Genomic DNA, 21,582 nt, shown 5'->3' with positions numbered 1-21,582 from the left:
TGGCACCTGATCAATAAGGGGGTCCTGCTCCACCACCATAACACTGCAATACTAAACAAAATCTTCATTAGACATCACGAAAACTAGACAAGCCTTTCCTCCCTTATGTTTCCCAAACTTTCCTGGGACAAGTGTGTTTAGGTAGAAATCAACAAACATGTTTCCTGGCCCCAAACTTTACCCCCTCTTTCCAGTAATGGATTGGCTTTCGGTATCAAGCCTCCTCGCTTTTACCTTTTTACTTTATCCTGCGTAAACATTTTTTTCAGCATCTTAAACGTCTTGCCCATTAGCCCATCTATCCCCAACATCAGACCACTTATTATCATCTGACAGATCAGAATCAGACTCAACCAGCTACTGTTGCCTTCTTCTGCTTCTCTTTACATCCAGATGCGCTGCTCCTGTAATTCCAAACATTGTGCCAGTACCCCGTGTTCTAAACATTTTGGCAACCCCAAGGTGTCCCTCTCCCATGTTGAGATTATAAGGCCCCACTGGGATATTGCTGCCTTCATCGACCCTGGATCCCTGCGCAAGGATCCTGGCACTTGGCACATCATCGTGCCATGTTCCCTCAAATTTTTGCTAGAATGATACCATTGAGGATACCTGCCTTGCTTCCTTGATGCCATTTGCTCCAAACAATCCAGTACACCCCAAGTCCAGGTCCTTGTGCTGCATGATTTGTGGGGGCTCTATACGTGGCAATATCCTGGCACCTTCCATTGCTTTCCGTTTGAGTGCTGTAAATATAAAAACATTCTGCCAGTGTCCATTATCACCTATGCCTGCAGATTATGACTGTGTAATGAAACTCACTTAAGTCCTTGTCTATTGCATCCAGGCCTTGACACATCGAAAATGTTCTTGGCAGACCAGAGCTGTCTAAAATCCCCCTACACTCCCTCACCCAATTACCTTACACCTACGTTCAGTCCCAAACCGAGCCATGTATCCAGCATTTTGGACAAAGATACCCCTAACTTACATTATGCCTATTCCTACCAACTATCCAAGGTTCCCCACTGCTACGCCTTTCTTGGCATTTTGCCCGCTCATTACTTTTTCAATGTACAGAGCTACTGGTGGATACTGTATATAGTAACTAATGATGGACATACCACATATAGATGAAATATTACTTCAGAGAGTCCCCCTGGCAGCAGGCAGCCGATCTCAAGAAATTCTGGAACAAAAGTATAAACTGTGAAGATATTATGACGTGCGCTTAGTATAGTTCATCATTTCAACAAATATATGTTCAGCCTATTGAAAACATCAGGGAGATTGTTCCCACAGTCTTGTCATGTGTCTCTATAGGAACATTCTGGATGACATCACATTATAGAATTTCTATAGGTTGTTATTTGCTATAATACTTACATATATACAGTGGATCTTCTAGCATGTCGGCTGTCACTGGTGCCACATATTCAGATGTTAGAAATATCTGTAAAATACATAATGGGTTTAATGCACATACATAAAATATCCCCATATCTATAATGAATAATAATATATTTACTTTCACACATTTCATTTACTATCACAGGGCGAGTCCAATGCCCCCTCTGCCACACAAATAACACCAGCAGTATAATGGCACACGATAGTTGGAGGACCCTGGTATAGATTTTGTATCAGGGACCAGGAGCTTATTGTTATTCTTCTATATAATCTTATCCTTAATGGAAAACTTCTAATTTGTCTTTTGTGGAGTCTTTTGGACTGGAGTAGAGAGAGTAGAAAATGGTAAATTGGATTTCTGGATTCAACAGACAAAATAATTATTAAAGGGGTTTTCTGACAGTTTCATAAACCTTAGTCTAAGCCGCATATGGCTAAAAATAACAAATTGTCCCTACTCATTTTTTAAATTCCCTGTGGCTCCTGCGCTGGTGGTTCTGTTGTCTTTAGTTGCTAGGCCACAGCGGTCATGTCCGTGTGGATGGCATGTCACGTGGCAGCTATTGTGTCACATCCAGGGCCGGCCTTAGGTTTATTGGTGACATGTGCAGTATCTGTGACGTCCTCCTCCTTATGATGCACCATGTAGTGTCCAAATAATTTAATCATACAGTGCCCAAATAACATCACCCAGTCAATAAACTAGGGATTGTATCTTTCCGTTTTTTTATATTATAGGTTTGAGCCCTAAATGCCGGATCGGCAGTGTAAGTTGAGGGTGCCCAGGCCATCTATGGTGGTAGTGCCCTCTTCAGTATTGACCAGTAATACACACTATGTGATCATTTAGAGATGCAGTTAATAAAATACACTGACCTTGGACTCTCCTACTGAATACATCCGACTGAATGTAGAACGTTATGTGATGTGAGGTGGAGGGCTCTGCTTAATCTTTGATCTGCCCTCCTGGGACGTGTGGTTATCATTAACTCTTATGAGGAATTAATTCTAGGAGAAAGAAAGACAATGTATGAGGACAAATCTCAATCAATGGCAACATTTCTATCTAGAACAGAGTCCAGTCCCCAACCAGTGTAAAATTACCAAAGGGGTAAATAGGATGACCGGCTGGGGTCCAGGGATTTGGGGTGGCCCACAGCTCTGGGGCTCCATACGCCCCTGAAATTGGACAAACAATAACGGCGCAGGGAGGAAGCGAAATGTCTGACCCGGTTGGTCGTCTATTAGGTGAGTATAATTTTTTATTTTATAGGAGCAAAGGGGGCACTATTAATATGGGGGATAAAAGGACTGAGTCGGGGCTTAGAAAAGGGGGCTTCATTACTGTGGGGCCATACAAAAGGGGCATTCTGACACAGGACATACAAAAAGTGTACAAATTTACAAATGCCAATCCCCAATGCCCCCATCTCCTAGAGGAATCCCGATTTTCGCTGCTAGAAACGTGATGTCAGTGAGAGAAGCACCCAGGCGGAAAGGCAGCTGCTGAGTTGCCCGGCCGCTTCTAAAACACAAGCAGTGGAAGGGAGCCAGCGCAGGAGGGATGCGCCCTATGTAATGGCACAGGTCGCACACCCCTAAGGCCGGCCCTGGCTACTGCTGAGCCTTATTAGGATAATATACGGTCGCTTTTTAAGACTATTTAATTTAATTAAATTAGACATCATATTGAAAACGACTGAGAAGTCACATTCCACATTACTGACAGCTGCAATTCTCAGACAATGGTAAGGGTATGTTCACACACTTAACTAAAAAACGTCTCTAAAATACAGAGCTCTTTTCAAGGGAAAACAGCCTCTGATTTTCAGCCATTTTTTAAACCACAAACATTTTTTGAGGCGTTTTTACCAACGTTCTTGGAGCTGTTTTTCTATTGAGACAATGAAAAACGGCTCCAAAAACGGCCGAAGGAGTGAAATGCACTTCTTTTTACAGGGTGTTTTTTATGCGCCGCTTTATCAAACGCCCACGTAAAATGCACCATCGGAAAAAAAAAACAGTTTTTCCCATTGAAATCAATGGGCAGATGTTTGGAGGCGTCCAGCCTCCGTATTTTCGGCTGTTTTTCGGGGTGTTTACGGCCAGGAAAACGGCTGAAAATAGGCTGTGTGAACATACTCTGTTGTACTGAGTTGTAACTTTAATGAGAAAATATGAAACATTGAAATCTGAATGTAAAATGTTCAGTTGTTACTTGCATTAATAGAAACATTTTACTGGAACTTGAACTGTTTGTCTAAAAAAAAAACAACCCCAACTCCTGACAATCACCAGAAAAAAATCCTTCTACAGATTTTTTTAAACGGCCACGTAAAAAACGCCTCATCGGAACAAACCCCCGTTTTTCCCATTTAAATCAAAGCGCAGATGTTTGGAGGCGTTCAGCCTCTGTAGTTTTAGATGTTTTTCAGGGCGTTTATGGCCATGAAAATAGGCCATGTGAACATACTCTGAGTTGTAACTTTAATGAGAAAATATGAAACCTTGAAATCTGAATGTAAAATGTTCAGTTGTTACTTGCATTAATAGAAACATTTTACTGGAACTTGAACTGTTTGTCTAAAAAAAAAACAACCCCCGACAATCACCAGAAAAAAATCCTTCTACAATCATATAGTTGTGGTGAGGTGTTGGTGTGGTTAGAAATTGCTGCAGTAATGTCCAGTGTGAATCTGGCCTTATATGAGAATTCTAGAGTGTATATATTTCATGTGTCCAGTAACATGTAGAATTAATGATAAAATGCTGCATCTTACCTGTCAATCACACAGTCAATCACAGTCCTGGTCCAGACGTCATTGGCAGAAATTGTAAAAAATATGTAATCCAGCTGCACATAGAACCTAACGGCTAGTACTGTCTATGACATCATCAGTGACATCATAAGCGGCTGAAGTATCTGTTACATCATCTAATTATCTCCTACTGCCTGGATAGACTGTCTGTGCATACACTGGATATAGGCGTTACATGGGACTGCTGTTTATAAACATGGAAGAAAGATACATGTGTGGTTATAGGGGCTACGACTAAGAACATGTAATGTATGAAACGTGTAATCTGTTACTAGATGGATTTTATACTGTAATACAGATGTAGCCATCTTTAACTTGACTCTGATAACTTGTTGCAGCGTGATACTTTCTTGATCCCGCAGCACTCCGTGTTTCAAGTGTGCGTGAGTAGGCTTCCACGCCAATGTGTAAAAATGGGAACTCAGCACTCCAAGGTATTATGCAATAAGTGATATTTGATTTCACATATAGCGAAAAGTAGTAATCCAAAAATAATGGCGCCATTACCCAACAGCGACCGAGGTCACAAGCGCCGCATATCCGTGTCTAAAGAAGGTTGAATGTATAGACCGAAACGTTAAAAACCTATTTTTGGATTACTACTTTTCGCTATATGTGAAATAAAATATCATTTGTTGCAGCGTGATATCACACAACAAAAGCCATTGAAAAAGTCAAGATAAGGGATTGTTTATTTAATGCGTTAAAAGTCAAGGTAAAGACGGCAACATCTGAACTAATAAAGGATACATTTTATTGAATTTCGTTTTAGGCTACAGTCACACAACAGTAAAAAATGTCAGCTTCCAGAGCAATGATGTTCTATGGGTATATTCACACGCCCTTTTTTTAACCACCCGTGAATATTGGCCGTCAAAAAATGGAACATGTCCTATTTTTGGCCGCTTTCACGGCCAGACGGCCCCCATAGAAGTCAATGGATCAATTTTTAACGGCCGTCAATACATGTAACAGCCGTTAAAAACGGTTCTGTGATTTGGGGAGTCAAGAGCCAAGGGAACTATTGGCTCCCTTGCTGGTAATCGGCGGCGCAATGACACATACTCACCGATGCAGCGCCGTCCTCTACAGGTGTGGTCTCTAGTCTCATGGGTTCTGCGAAGGTGACGAGATGACGTCCTCGCGTCGCCTTCGCAGAACCAGTGAGACTAGAGATCACTCGTGACGTAGACGGTCATGCATCGGTGAGTATGTAGGGCATTCAGGCGGACAAAAATTACGGATATTGTTGCGCTCACTACTATGGTAGCATGGCGCTAGTACAGGGGACATTGTTGTCTACTGTAGCAAATTTTTCGGCACGGTCCTGAATTTACATAGAGAGTCCCGGAAGATTACCACAGGGAGGGGGGTGTGGTGCTTTCTCCGGAGAGGTGTCTGTGTCATCATCTACAGGGGGGCTGTGTGCCATCGTCTACAGGGGGCTGTGTGCCATCGTCTACAAGGGGGCTGTGTGCCATCGTCTACAAGGGGGCTATGTGCCATCATCTACATGGGGCGGTGTGCCATCATCTACAGGGGGGCTGTGTGCCATCATCTACAGGGGGGCTGTGTGCCATCATCTACAGGGGGCTGTGTGCCATCATCTACAGGGGGCTGTGAGCCATCATCTACAGGGAGGCTGTGAGCCATCATCTACAGGGAGGCTGTGTGCCATCATCTACAGGGGGTCTGTGTGCCATCATCTACAGGGGGTCTGTGTGCCATCATCTACAGGGGGTCTGTGTTTCATCATCTACAGGGGGTCTGTGTGGCATCATATACAGGGGGTCCGTGTGCCATCATCTACAGGGGGGCTGTGTGGCATCATCTACAGGGGGGCTGTGAAACAATCATGACAATGACCTTTGTTTGGGTGTTTTCAGGGGGTTGGGACAAAAGAAGCCAGACAAATGAAATTCATCAGTTTTTTTAACGGCCATGAAAAACGAATGCAATATGGATGTCAAACGGCCATTAAAAACGGACAGACGGACTGGAAGTGTATAAAAATATGCAGACACAATGATGCAAAACGGCCATGAAAAACTGACAGTTGATCAGTTTTTAATGGCCATTTTTTTTCACTGTCGTGTGAATGTAGCCTAAGGCCTTATTCACACGACAGTGAAAAAAAATGTCCATTAAAAACTGATCAATGGTCAGTTTTTCATGGCCGTTTTGCATCAGTGTGTCTCTAAATTTTCATCCATTTCCAGTCCGTCTGTCCGTTTTTAATGGCCGTTTGACATCCATTTTACATCAGTTTTTCATGGCCGTTAAAAAAACTGATGAATTTCATTGGTCAGGTTTTTTTTGTCCCAGCCCCCTGAAAACAACCAAAAGAAGATCACATGTTCACCTAGACACTATTTTCTCTGGCTTCTACTGCATAAAGACTTTTATTGAGTCCCTAGTTTTTCTGCATTGTTTTCTGGAGTATTTATAGCTATTTGTGGCTTGCAATATGTCCTCAGTACCTGTAGACAGTGTACTACGGAATTGGCTGATTTCTGGGCAATTTGGGGAGCCCGTGCCGGAGGCAGTCATTGTGCAGTACTGCTGCTCTGCTCCTATTCAAGTGAATAGGAGTTGAGTTGCAGTACTGCAGCACATCCACTATTCAGTGTACACAGCCATTTGCTTCCAAAACCTGCCACTGCATAAGATCCGATGCTCGGAGGCAGCCAGAACAGCTGATCGGTGCGGGGTCCGGCTGTCGTACCCTCATCGATCATGTGCTGATGACCTATCAGTATGAAAAACCTATCCATGCATGGACAACCCCTTTATCTAAACTGTTGCTAAACTTTTAACATGTTATAGTGACATGTCAGAAGTTTTGATTGTTGGGGGCACGAGCACTGAGACCCCCACCAATCGCTAAAACTAAGTGGCAGAATCACTTATAGGTGAGCACTGGGCCGCTTTGTTTATGATTAGCTTTCCCAGGAGCGGTGTACGGACTGATATATTTTATATTGAGCCCATACACCACTCTGAGGAAAGCCAATCCTAAATAAAGTGTCACAGCACTCTCCCAAGTGTTTATGCAGCTTCTTTTTAGCTATCCGTGGGGGTCGAAGTGCTCGGATCCCCAATGATAAAAAAACTTCTGACATCTCACTGTGAGATATCACTTTTTTAAATAATTTCACCCTTTCAACTGGTTTTGTGTCCACATGGGTTTTCATACCCCTGACCTATCCACAAGATAGGTTATCAGTAAATGATCTGTGGGGTGCAACAATCAGACACCCACACAGATCATCTGAACCAGCTGCCTCTGTGCCTCTGAAGCTGTAAGCAGGGACAGGTGGCAGATGCAGCTCTGCTGTTTTAGGACCAGATCTTCAGTACCGTGGTGCCACTGCTATACAGTGGACATTGCTGGAAGAAGACACACGACACCGTTGTAAAAGTGAAAAAAAAACCTTTCAATACAATAAAGTTAACAATTCAAATACGCCAACATGGCGACAACAAAAGCACCAACATGGTGCAAAAGTACCGTTAAAAGAAATACTTCGAGAAACAAAACAATTTAATTGTCTAATAACTGCTGGAAAGAGGTGTCAGGGGTAGTTCTAACAAAACTACCCTCTAAAACATCCTGGTTACCCTGGATAGGGTAGTGCCCCGAGTAGCCTGGGACAGGTGGTGGGCCAGATGGTCCAGTTGACGAGTAGGACGACGGTCCAGGTTGGCTCGGTCCATACTGTCCTGTAGAAGGACCAGGTCGGCTGTATGGTACGGCTGATTGTGCAGCCGGGGTCTGTACTAGAAATTGCCCATGGGCACCATAATCGCTACGTTGGGTGCGGTCCTGACTAAAAAGGAGTGGGGACGATTCCATTCCCCAATAATGGTTGCGTGTCCCAGTTGTTGCAGGTGGAAATTGTGCCTCATCCAGCTGTTGTTGATATGCACTGAGGCACCTCACTATGGGGGATGGATTGTTTGGAGGGACAAAAGCCTCCAAAACAGATATTACTGCCATGTGAGCACGGTACCTGTTTGCTTCTGGGATCCGGCGCAAGAGGGGTCCCAAAGATCGTAGGAATGACTCTTCAACACCCTCCTGCGAGGATCTTTCAAGGTACTCCAGTACCCTCTGGTTTATTCTGGCCCTGGTTACGTTCTCCTCAGAGGCAGAAGCTGTTGAACGTTTCCGTCTTTGCACTGGACGGATGGCAGAGGTTGTAACTGAGGGAGTCGCTAGCTCCTCGGTGTTGATTGTGGTGAGGTCCTGGGCATCAGGAAGATTGATCTGGGTGTCATCCTGGTCGACCTCTTCCACATCCTCTTGCTGCTGTGGTGGATGGACCAACAAATTATCAGTTGATCTACATTGTGAAAGACATGGAAAATGTATGATTAATCAGTGTGAAAGTACATGCCATATTGGCCTTTGCGGCACTATAGTATGGACCAAAGGGGTCTTTGGTCCCACTATCATGCAATTTACCACTCAAACAATTAACTGCCTATTGCATGATGTTAGCGACCAAAGTAGAATTTTTTTAATTTTATTTGATTTAATTTTAATATGGTATAAACTAAAAATAAAAAGACGCTCAAAATAAATTACTTACGGCCGCATGTCCATAACTCTGTTAAGAAACTGTAATTGCTTGTGATAGGAGTAGGGCCTTTTCTTCAAAGGAGCATCCCCACTCCTGGCGTGCTCCCTGAGTTCTTATATTGGTCACGGCAACATGCCCATCGTGACTTCACATCTTTAACTGTAAAATAAATATATAAATGATTAAGCTAGTTTAAACATAAAGGGCCCTGTAACAAGAGGACATCCTCAAAAGTGCTACCTGTGACCTACAAAGTCACTTTGCAGTACGGTAATGGCAGCCAGTTCTAGCAACATATGACGAAAACAGGATTAAAGTTATGGCAATTGTGTGAAAAGGGCAAAGGTTGGGGGGCTTCTGTTGGAGCTTTCAGTGGGGGGAACCACTCAACAGAAAGGCAAACACAAACATTAGCTTCCCTTTGCTTCACCATTGTTCCCAATGGGGACGTAAACGTTGCTAAAGTTTGTCGTTTGCCAACGTTGTGACAGGGTTCCCTTGTTTTGATAGAATCAATAGCACAGTCAACGGAAGGGACAGCGTTACTTACCAACCAGATCGCGCACCTTGCCTCCTTTTGCCCACTCGATGGGGAACATCTCCTGCCCAATTTCTTCCCAGACGGCATCCTTTCGGTGGCGGTTATGGTATTCTTCGCTAGCCATGTCCCAGACAGCTGGCCGCTCCTGGACAAGCAAAATTAGGCGCTCTACATCCATGTTTCTTGGCATTCTGTGATGTTTGCTGTAATGTCAGGTGTTGAAAAAGAAAATTTCGTAATACATTTATTTTGACCATGCACCCGCTATCAGTATTGATCTGAACGTATCAAACTGTGTAGATTTTTATATTACAATGTATAATTTAAAGGGCAAGGCTAATGGATATGTGCTGATGCTCGCACTCAGTGTCCCTGAAGATGATGCCACACAGTGCCCCTGTAGATAGTGCCACACAGTAACTACGCACAAAGTGCCACACTGTCCACATGTAGATATTGCCATGTACTGCACGCTGTAGATAACGCCACAGACTCCCTGTATATGATGCCACACCAGCCTCCCTGTATATGATGCCCCACAGCCTCCCTGTATATGCTGCCACACAGCCTCCCTGTATATGATGCCACACAGCCTCCCTGTATATGATGCCACACCAGCCTCCCTGTATATGCCACACCAGCCTCCCTGTAGATGCCACACCAGCCTCCCTGTACATGCCACACCAGCCTCCCTGTACATGCCACACCAGCCTCCCTGTATATGATGCCACACCAGCCTCCCTGTACATGCCACACCAGCCTCCCTGTATATGATGCCACACCAGCCTCCCTGTATATGATGCCACACCAGCCTCCCTGTATATGATGCCCCACAGCCTCCCTGTATATGATGCCACACCAGCCTCCCTGTATATGATGCCACACCAGCCTCCCTGTATATGATGCCACACCAGCCTCCCTGTATATGATGCCACACCAGCCTCCCTGTATATGATGCCCCACAGCCTCCCTGTATATGATGCCACACCAGCCTCCCTGTATATGATGCCACACCAGCCTCCCTGTATATGATGCCACACCAGCCTCCCTGTATATGATGCCACACCAGCCTCCCTGTATATGATGCCCCACAGCCTCCCTGTATATGATGCCACACCAGCCTCCCTGTATATGATGCCACACCAGCCTCCCTGTATATGATGCCACACCAGCCTCCCTGTATATGATGCCACACCAGCCTCCCTGTATATGATGCCACACCAGCCTCCCTGTATATGATGCCCCACAGCCTCCCTGTATATGATGCCACACCAGCCTCCCTGTATATGATGCCACACCAGCCTCCCTGTATATGATGCCACACCAGCCTCCCTGTAGATGCCACACCAGCCACCCTGTAGATGCCACACCAGCCTCCCTGTAGATGCCACACCAGCCTCCCTGTAGATGCCACACCAGCCTCCCTGTATATGATGCCACACCAGCCTCCCTGTATATGATGCCACACCAGCCTCCCTGTATATGATGCCACACCAGCCTCCCTGTATATGATGCCACACCAGCCTCCCTGTATATGATGCCCCACAGCCTCACTGTATATGATGCCACACCAGCCTCCCTGTATATGATGCCCCACAGCCTCCCTGTATATGATGCCACACAACCTCCCTGTATATGATGCCACACCAGCCTCCCTGTAGATGCCACACCAGCCACCCTGTAGATGCCACACCAGCCTCCCTGTACATGCCACACTAGCCTCCCTGTACATGATGCCACACCAGCCTCCCTGTATATGATGCCACACCAGCCTCCCTGTAGATGCCACACCAGCCTCCCTGTAGATGCCACACCAGCCACCCTATAGATGCCACACCAGCCACCCTGTAGATGCCACACCAGCCACCCTGTAGATGCCACACCAGCCACCCTGTAGATGCCACACCAGCCACCCTGTAGATGCCACACCAGCCACCCTGTAGATGCCACACCAGCCTCCCTGTAGATGCCACACCAGCCACCCTGTAGATGCCACACCAGCCTCCCTGTAGATGCCACACCAGCCACCCTGTAGATGCCACACCAGCCTCCCTGTAGATGCCACACCAGCCTCCCTGTATATGATGCCACACCAGCCTCCCTGTATATGATGCCACACCAGCCTCCCTGTATATGATGCCACACCAGCCTCCCTGTATATGATGCCACACCAGCCTCCCTGTATATGATGCCCCACAGCCTCCCTGTATATGATGCCACACCAGCCTCCCTGTATATGATGCCCCACAGCCTCCCTGTATATGATGCCACACAACCTCCCTGTATATGATGCCACACCAGCCTCCCTGTAGATGCCACACCAGCCACCCTGTAGATGCCACACCAGCCTCCCTGTACATGCCACACTAGCCTCCCTGTACATGCCACACCAGCCTCCCTGTATATGATGCCACACCAGCCTCCCTGTATATGATGCCACACCAGCCTCCCTGTAGATGCCACACCAGCCTCCCTGTAGATGCCACACCAGCCTCCCTGTAGATGCCACACCAGCCACCCTGTAGATGCCACACCAGCCACCCTGTAGATGCCACACCAGCCACCCTGTAGATGCCACACCAGCCTCCCTGTAGATGCCACACCAGCCACCCTGTAGATGCCACACCAGCCACCCTGTAGATGCCACACCAGCCACCCTGTAGATGCCACACCAGCCTCCCTGTAGATGCCACACCAGCCACCCTGTAGATGCCACACCAGCCACCCTGTAGATGCCACACCAGCCACCCTGTAGATGCCACACCAGCCTCCCTGTACATGCCACACTAGCCTCCCTGTACATGCCACACCAGTCTCCCTGTACATGCCACACCAGTCTGCCTAGAGATCGTGCAACATACTCACGAGAGCAGCGCCGTCTCTTGTCTTCAGGTGTGGTCACTGGTCTGCACGGGATCTGGCAAGGCAGCGCGACGGGGCGGTGACGTCATCGAGGCGCCTTCAAACCCGTGAAGACGAGTGACCACACCTAAAGAAGCGCCGCAAACGTGAGTATGCCAACCATAGCCAGCAAGGGAACTAGTAGTTCCCTTGCCAGTCCCCATGTAACAGATCCGTTTTTAACGGTTGTTACATGTATTGACAGCCGTTAAAAACGGATCCATTGACTTCTATGGGGGCCGTCAGGCCGTTAAAACGGCCAAAAATAGGACATGTCCTATTTTTTGACGGCCATTATTCACGGGCCGTTTAAAAAACGGCCGTGTGAATAAACCCATAGAACATCATTGTTCTGAAAACGGCCATGTGAAAGCCGTTAAAAGGACGGCCATCACATGGCCGTTTTTCACTGTCGTGTGAAAGAGGCCTAAGTTCTGGATCGTCTCCATTTTAATGGATAAAGTTACCGGACAATTATCCGCCCACCGAGAGTTTATTGGACACATGGACGGCCTGGAGAGCAGATGAACTTCTTGTTTCTTTGTTTGGAGTCATGTACAGATATAGCAATCCTTATCCTGACTCTGATAACTTGCTGCAGCGTTATAATTTATCACTTAAGTCACTGAAAACCATTGAAAAAGTGAAATTAAAGTTTCTTGACACTGTGTATTCAATGTATTTAACCCCTTCGAGCTCAGCAACGTAATATTCCGTCGCGCTGACCGCCCCGTTCGCGCTCAGCGACGGAATATTATGTCGCAGGGAAAATGCATCGCCATTTTCCACCGGCGCGTGCACGAGCTGTGACAGCTGCTGTTTCCGACAGCAGGCTATCACAGCTCAATACGCCGGGACCTATTGCGATGGTCCCGCCTCCACAATCGCCACTATTGGTCAGTCAGTGAGTAACTGTCCAATAGTGGCGATCGGTCTCTTCACTTCCTCTCCCTGACATCACATCCTGCCGCACCCGCCCTGAGATGGAGATAGCGAGGCGTTCAGAGCGGTTGTGAGTAGAGGGAGAGAAGAAAAAGAGTGAAAAAAAGTGAAAAAAATACAACTTTTTTCTGCTTCCCACCTCCCCAATCCACTACCCAGTCCTTTACCCTTCCTCCTTGTGTTCCCCCCACATTTTTGGTCAGTGATCTCCTATCACTGACCACTTCTTAGTCTTCAGGACCAATTTCTTGGTCCCTGGGGATTATTTTTTTCTTTATAAAACATAAAATAAAAAAATATATATAAAAAAAAAAAAACGAAAAAAATCCTGTTAATTTAGACAATTTATCTAGTTAGTTTAGTATTAGTGTTAGTTAGTGTCAGGGAACCGTCAAAAAGCATAGTTAGGTATAGCGTCAGGAATCCATCACCATAGTTAGATCTAGCGTTAGGGGTCCATCACAGTAGTTAGGTTTAGCGTCAGGGAAGCTCGGAATAATCTAGATAGGTTCAGTGTCAGGCACCCGTCACCGTAGTTAGGTTTAGTGTTAGGGAAGCTCAGAATAATCTAGTTAGGTTTAGTGTCAGAGAATAGTCGCCGTAGTTAGATTTAGTCTCAGGGAAGTTCAAATAAAATCTAGTTATGTTTAGTGTTAGGAACCCTCGCCCTTGTTAGGTTTAGTCTCAGGGAAGCCCACTCGTTCTATAAAAACACCAATTTTTTGAGCTGGTTAAGGCAGGGGCGTAGCTAGGGGGGGGGGCAAGCGGGGCATGTCCCCCGGGCGCAGTCCAGAGGGGGGCGCCAGCGCCCCCTCCTCCTGCACTATAATTGTACCTGTGTCGCAATGGCACAGGTACAATTAAGCAATGAATGACCGGGCACGTTCCGTGCCCGGCCATTCAGCGCCTTTCCATGAATGAAGCGACTGGTACCTTTTGTACCAGTGACGCTTCCGTCGATGAAAGGCTCTGACTGACTGACAGGGAAAGTCATCCTGCCCAGCCAATCAGCGCCTTTCATAGACGCTGCGTTCAACCCTCTGGAGACCTTCGCAGAAGAGAGCAGGTCTCCATGGCTGCCGGACGGCGTGGGAGCGGGAATAAGGTGAGTTTGAAATTATTTTTTTAATTGTAATAGAAGTGTGGCTGTATCTGCGGGGGGGGGGGGACTTTGTCTACACGGGGGACTTTATCTACGAGGGGTGTCTATCTACAGGGGGACTATATCTACAGGGCTGGGCTATATACAGGGGGACTATATCTACAGGGCTGGGCTATATACAGGGGGACTATATCTACAGGGCTGGACTATATACAGGGGGAGTATATTTACAGGCGGGCTATATACAGGGGGACTATATCTACAGGGGGGCTATATACAGGGCGACTATATCTACAGGGCTGGGCTATATACAGGGGGACTATATCTACAGGGCTGGGCTATATACAGGGGGATTTTATCTACAGGGCTGGGCTATATACAGGGGGACTATGTCTACAGGGCTGGGCTATATACAGGGGGGCTATATACAGGGGGACTATATCTGCTGGGCTATATACAGGGGGACTATATCTACAGGGGGGCTATATACAGGGGGACTATATCTGCTGGGCAATATACAGGGGGACTATATCTGCTGGGCTATATACAGTGGGACTATATCTACAGGGGGGCTATATACAGGGGGACTATATCTACAGGGGGGCTATATACAGGGGGACTATATCTTCTGGGCTATATACAGGGGGACTATATCTACAGGGCTGGGCTATATACAGGGGGACTATATCTGCTGGGCTATATACAGGGGGACTATATCTACAGGGGGGCTATATACAGGGGGACTATATCTACAGGGCTGGGCTATATACAGGGGGACTATATCTACAGGGCTGGGCTATATACAGGGGGACTATATCTACAGGGGGGCTATATACAGGGGGACTATATCTACAGGGCTGGGCTATATACAGGGGGACTATATCTACAGGGCTGGGCTATATACAGGGGGACTATATCTACAGGGGGGCTATATACAGGGGGACTATATCTACAGGGCTGGGCTATATACAGGGGGACTATATCTGCTGGGCTATATACACGGGGGCTATATACAGGGGGACTATATCTACAGGGGGGCTATATACAGGGGGACTATATCTACAGGGGGGCTATATACAGGGGGACTATATCTACAGGGGGGCTGTATACTGGAGTGGGCTGTCTATAGAGCACCATATACAGGGGTGGGCTATATAGTATATAGCCCCCTGTAGATATAGCTCACCCCTGTATATGGTGCTCCATAGATAGCCCACCCCTGTATATAGCCCCCCTGTAGATATAGTCGCCCTGTAGATATAGCCCAGCCCTGTAGATATATTCCCCCTGTATATAGCCCCCCTATGTATAGCCCACCCCTGTAGATATAGCCCCCCTGTGTATAGCCCAGCCCTGTAGATATGGTCCCCCTGTAGATATGGTCCCCCTGTAGATATAGTCCCCCTGTAGATATAGTCCCCCTGTAGATATAGTCCCCCTGTAAATATAGCCCACCCCTGTATATAGTCCCCCTGTAGATATAGCCCACTCCTGTATATAGTATCCCACAAATAGCTCCCCCTATAGTGCTCCACAGAAAGCCCACCACTGTATATAGCCCCTTGTACATATAGTCCACCCCTGTATATAGTGCTCCACAGATAGCCACCCTTGTATATAGTATATACAGGGGTGGGCTATCTGTGGAGCACTATATACAGGGGTGGACTATGTAGTGGAGCACTATATACAGGGGTGGACTATATGTACAGGGGGGCTATATACAGGGGTGGGCTATCTGTGAAACATTATATACAGGGGTGGACTATATGTGGAGCACTATATACAGGGGTGGGCTATATCTACGGGGGGGCTACATACATGGTTGGGCTATCTGTAGAGCTCTATATACTGGGGTGGGCTATATCTACAGGGGGCTATATACAGGGGTGGGCTATCTGTAGAGCACTATAGGGGGAGTTATTTGTGGGACACTATATACAGGGGTGGGCTATATGGGGGCACTATCTACAGGGGGCTCTATGGCAGGCACTATCTACAGGGGGCACAGTGTGTGTGTGGGACATGGTGTATGGTGCTATTATAATTAGAGGTGCAGTATATGGCGCTATTATATTTAGGGGCGTAGTGTGTGGTATAATGAGAACTTTATATTTATTTATAGGTGCAGAAATGTTGGAAAAGTGAGAAGCTGAAGACATGTGAGCGGCAAACTGCAGAAATGGACCGGGAGAAGTCATCATAGAGATCTGGACCAAATGGAGAAAAAGAACTAGAATCTGAGACGTCACCGGTGAGTCGCTTAATGTAAATGTTTATTCTGCCTCTAATCAGTATTGTAGTCCCTGTATGATCTGCAGCGAGATGATGGGTGATATGATTATGATAGGATTTATTTTTTGTAAAACGACATCTCCCAGCATATCCTTACCATTGTTTGGGCCATGCTGGGAGCTGTAGTTTTACGCCGTACAAACCTATACGGCAGGGGTTGCACTAAATTGAGCTGTATTTGTGCTGGGGCTGTATATATGTAGTGAGCTTGGTTCTGGTGTTGTGTATAGAACCATATTGCTTGTGAAATATACAAATGTTTTTATGCTCGCGTTACATAAAAATAAATGACACGTCGATTGGTAGAGAAAACAAACACGGCGAGGGGGAAGGAGATGTTGAGAAAGAGGTTGGGGGGGGGGGTCGCCAAACTGAATCTTTTCCCCGGGTTCTGGAGAACCTAGCTACGCCTCTGGGTTTAGGTAGCAGCCTATTGCTCCTAGTTAGGGAAGCAATCAAACATGTCCCAACGGACATTTAGTGCCGAAGAGGCATATTCATTTCTTGCCTCCGACACAGAGTCGTCGGATGGTGAGACTCTGTTTTATTTATCCACCTCCTCATCCAGTGATGAAGAAAAGGAACCTCCTAGGAGATGCCCCTTGACCACCAGTGCAGTTGAAGCCCCCGAGCGAAATGACCCCGCCGCAGTTCAAGCCCCCATTTGGACCCCCACACCAGACATTTATGAGCCCAAAATCCCAGAGTTAAAATTTAATACGGCAGGGCTCAGTGAAATGGGCTTTTTCAAGTTCTTCTTCACTGATGACTTTATAGATATTATGGTCTCCCAGACAAATTTATATGTCCAACAGTATATTACTAAGAACCCTACATCATTTTATGCCCAATCCTACAGGTGGACCCCTGTAGATGTAGCAGAGTTGGGCAAGTTCTGGGGACTTCACTTGAACATGGGGCTTCTGAAAAAGCCATCCATTAGGACCTACTGGAGCATGGACATCTTATACCATACCCTCAATGTACCGTATGGCCATGTCCAGGATGCATTATGAGGCAATATTTGGCTTCTTAAATTATAAGGATAATGAGCAGTGCCCACCGCGAGATGACCCCAGTTTTGACCGTTTGTACAAACTGAGACCCCTATTAGACCATTTCAGTGCTCGGTTTGCCCAAGCATACACCCCCGAGAAGTGTATTTCTATTGATGAGTCCCTGGTACATTTTAAAGGGAGGCTTCAATTCCGCCAGTACCTGCCGAGTAAGAGGGCAAGGTATGGCGTAAAGATGTATAAGCTGCGCGAGAGTGCATCACCTACAAATTTAGGATGTATGAAGGGAAGGACAGCAGTATTCAGCCCCCAGAATGCCCCCCCTTACTGGGAATTCTGAGAGAGAGATGTCCTTGTATTAACAACAATACATGGCCACACCAGTACCCATGTACCTGTACGAGGTACCAGTATAGAGACCCCCAAACCAGACTGCATCCTGGACTACAATAGGTACATGGGAGGGGTTGACTTGTCAGATCAAGTCCTGAAGCCCTACAGCGCCATGCGGAAATCGAGGGTGTGGTATAAGAAGCTGGCCGTGCACATCATACAGATGGCATTGTACAATGCGTATGTGCTACGTCGATGTGCAGGCCAGAGGGGAACTTTCCTGGAATTTCAAGAGGTGATTATCAAGAACCTAATCTTTAGGACCAAGAATATGGAGCATCCAGTACTTCCGGAAGCGAGGCCACACACATCGTACCAGGGCAACACTTTCCAGGAGAAGATCCCCAAACTGGCAAGAAGGGAAAAAGTCAGAAGAGGTGCAGAGTCTGCTCAAAGAGGGGGATAAGGAGGTAAACAATATACGAATGCGACACGTGTCCCTAAAAACCAGGGCTCTGTATGAAAGATTGTTTTCAAATTTATCATACATCCCTTAATTTTTAATTTACCCTGATACACTCCGCACAGCTTATGCCCCTCATCTTTCCCTTCTGAGCCCTGCCGTGTGCCCAGGCAGCTAATAACAGCCACATGTAGGGTATTGCCGTACCCGGGAGAACCCACATTACATCTTATGGTGTGTATATCTCCAGTGGCACATGCTGGGCACACTATATCGGGCACGGACATGCCATATATATATAGAAAATGGAAAATCTCACTCTGCCCCATCTGCTGCACATTATCTTTTACACAGTACCTGTGGGGTCAAAAGGCTCACTACACCTCTAGATGAATGTCTTAAGAGGTGTAGTTTTTAAAATGGGGTCACTTCTCAGGGGTTTCAACTGTACTGGTACCTCAGGGGCTTCTGCATACATGACTTAGCACCATAAAAACTCCAGTAGGCCAAATGGTGGTCCTTTCCTTCTGAGCCCTCCCATGGGCCCAAACGGCAGTTTATCACCACAAATAGGGTATTGCCGCACCAAGGACAAATTGGGCAACAAAATGGGGTATTTTGTTTCCTGTGAAAATAAGAAATTTTGATAAAAAATGACATCTTATTGTTCTACACACAGGTATCCAGGCTACCAGGACTACTATTATGGGTAAGGCTATCTGAGTTATTAATGTTGGGAGTATTTTACTCTAGAAAACACCCTTTGGACACGTCTGTCCTTAACAAAACAGCTCACACTCAAACAACTAACGTTATATACGATAACACACTGCCCTATTCATATGTCCTTAATATAGGGACTTTAACCCCTTAAGGACGCAGCCTAGTTTTGGCCTTAAAGGGAATGTGTTGCCAGCAAAACATGTTTTGTTTTTTTTAGTTAAACAATTAGTGTGTAGGTGATTAAACATTGTTCTAATTTTTTTTTTTTTTTCACGAGTCAAGAAATATTATAAATTGGATTCAATTGGATTCTAATTTATAAGATTTCCCATTGCTGGTCACTAGATGGAGCCATTCCCAAAATTGCAGCATTGCATGTGGTAAAGCAACCACATTGCTTTATGCTGCAAAATTGGGTAAAAATCCCTCGCTCTAGTGAGCTCTCTGAATCCCCCCCTCCTTTATCCTGGCTAGTGCCGGGAGAAACGAGGGGATTGAATGGTCTAACCTCCTACACTGTGTGTCGCCATGTTTTGAGCTAACACACAGTGTAGTAGGTTAACATACAGTAGTAAACACACAGTAAAACACGAACATACATAGAAATCCCTTACCTGCTCCATTCGCCGCCGCTCCCTCCGGTCCGTCCGCTCCGTCTGCTGCCGCTGCTCCATGTGCACAAGTCCGGAAGCCGCGACCGGAAGTAGTAATCTTACTGTCCGGCCGCATGCTCCGTTCCCACACACACGACGTACACCAAAGTGGATGGAACGGGCCCCGTTCGCAGTCCCTATGGGACTGGAGCTGCCGTATTCCATGTCTGTATGTGTCGTTAATCGACACATACAGAAATGGAAAAAAAAATGGCAGCCCCCATAGGGAAGAAAAAGTGTCAAAATAAGAAAAAGTAACACACAAACACACAAATTAATCCAAACGTTTTTAATAAAGCACTAACATCAAACTGATATTATAAAAAAATTTTGGGTGACACTGTTCATTTAAGGCTCAGAGCCCATTTTTCAAATCTGACATATTTCACTTTATGTGGTAATAACGTCGGAATGCTTAAACCTATCCAAGCGATTCTGAGATTGTTTTCTCGTGACACATTGGGCTTCATGTTCGTGGTAAAATTTGGTCGATATATTCAGTGTTTATTGGTGAAAAATTGCAAAATTTAGAGAAAATTTGGAAAAAATTGCATTTTTCAGAATTTTAATGCATCTGCTTGTAAAACAGACGGTTATACCACCCAAAATAGTTACTAGTTCACACTTACCATATGTCTACTTTAGATTGGCATCGTTTTTTGAACATTCTTTTATTTTTCTTGGACGTTACAAGGCTTAGAACCTAAACAGCAATTTCTCATATTTTTAAGAAAATTTCAAAAGCCTTTTTTTTAAGGTACCTCTTCAGTTCTGAAGAGGCTTTGAGGGGCCTATGTATTAGAAACCCTGATAAAACACCCCATTTTAAAAACTAGACCCCTCAAATTATTCAAAACAGCATTTAGAAAGTTTTTTAACCCTTCAGGCATTTCACAAGAATTAAAGCAAAGTGGAGGTGAAATTTGCAAATTTCATTTTTCTTGCTGAATTTCAATTTTATTCATTTTTTTTCTGTAACACAGAAAGTTTTACCAGAGAAACACTACTAAATATGTATTGTCCAGATTCTGCAGTTTTTAGAAATGTCCCACATGTGGCTCTAGTGCGCTCATGGACTAAAACACAAGCCCTAGAAGCAAAGAAGCACCTAGTGCATTTTGAGTCCTCTTTTTTATTAGAATATATTTTAGGCAGCATGCCAGGTTTGAAGAGGTGTTGAGGTGCCAAAACAGTAGGAATCCCCCAATAGTGACCCCATTTTGGAAACTACACCCCTCAAGGAATTCATTTATGGTTGTTGTTACCATTTTGACCGCACAGTTTTTTCACAGCACCTATTTGAATTGGGCTGTGAAATTAAAAAAATTTCATTTTTTCCAATAAGATGTCATTTGTGATCAAAATTTATTATTTTCACAGGGAACAAAATACCCCATTTTGTTGCCCAATTTGTCCTTAGTGCGGCAATACCCCATTTGTGGTGATAAACTGCCGTTTGGGCCCATGGGAGGGCTCAGAATGAAAGGAGCGCTATGTGTTTGTTGGAGTCCAGATTTTGCTGGATTGGTTTTCGGGTGCCATGTTGCATTTGCAGAGCCCCAGAGATATCAAAGCAATGGAAACACACAGAAGTGACCCCATTTTGGAAACTACACCCCTCAAGGAATTCAAATTTGGTTGTTGTTACAATTTTGACCGCACAGTTTTTTCACAGCACCTATTTGAATTGGGCTGTGAAATTAAAAAAATTTCATTTTTTACAATAAGATGTCATTTGTGATCAAAATTTTTTTATTTTCACAGGGAACAAAATACCCCATTTTGTTGCCCAATTTCT

General features: G+C 45.6%; 1 long non-coding RNA gene across 2 annotated transcripts; it reads right to left on the bottom strand.

The window, feature by feature from the left end:
* Nucleotides 1-963: 963 nt before the first annotated feature.
* LOC142740456 (uncharacterized) lies at nt 964-2,414 on the bottom strand. 2 transcript variants are annotated; one of them, XR_012880696.1, is made up of 3 exons: nt 2,287-2,414; nt 1,387-1,453; nt 964-1,207 (listed from the first exon to the last, which is right to left on the bottom strand). It is a non-coding gene; the product is annotated as an uncharacterized LOC142740456 (long non-coding RNA). The 2 variants fall into 2 exon arrangements; XR_012880695.1 differs by having other exon boundaries at nt 964-1,189.
* Between the last annotated feature and the right edge of the window lie 19,168 nt (nt 2,415-21,582).

Source organism: Rhinoderma darwinii, chromosome 2, assembly GCF_050947455.1.
Source record: "Rhinoderma darwinii isolate aRhiDar2 chromosome 2, aRhiDar2.hap1, whole genome shotgun sequence".
NCBI lineage: Eukaryota > Metazoa > Chordata > Amphibia > Anura > Rhinodermatidae > Rhinoderma > Rhinoderma darwinii.
Note: the sequence above shows the minus strand (reverse complement) of the source record. Positions and strands in the feature narration are given on the sequence as shown.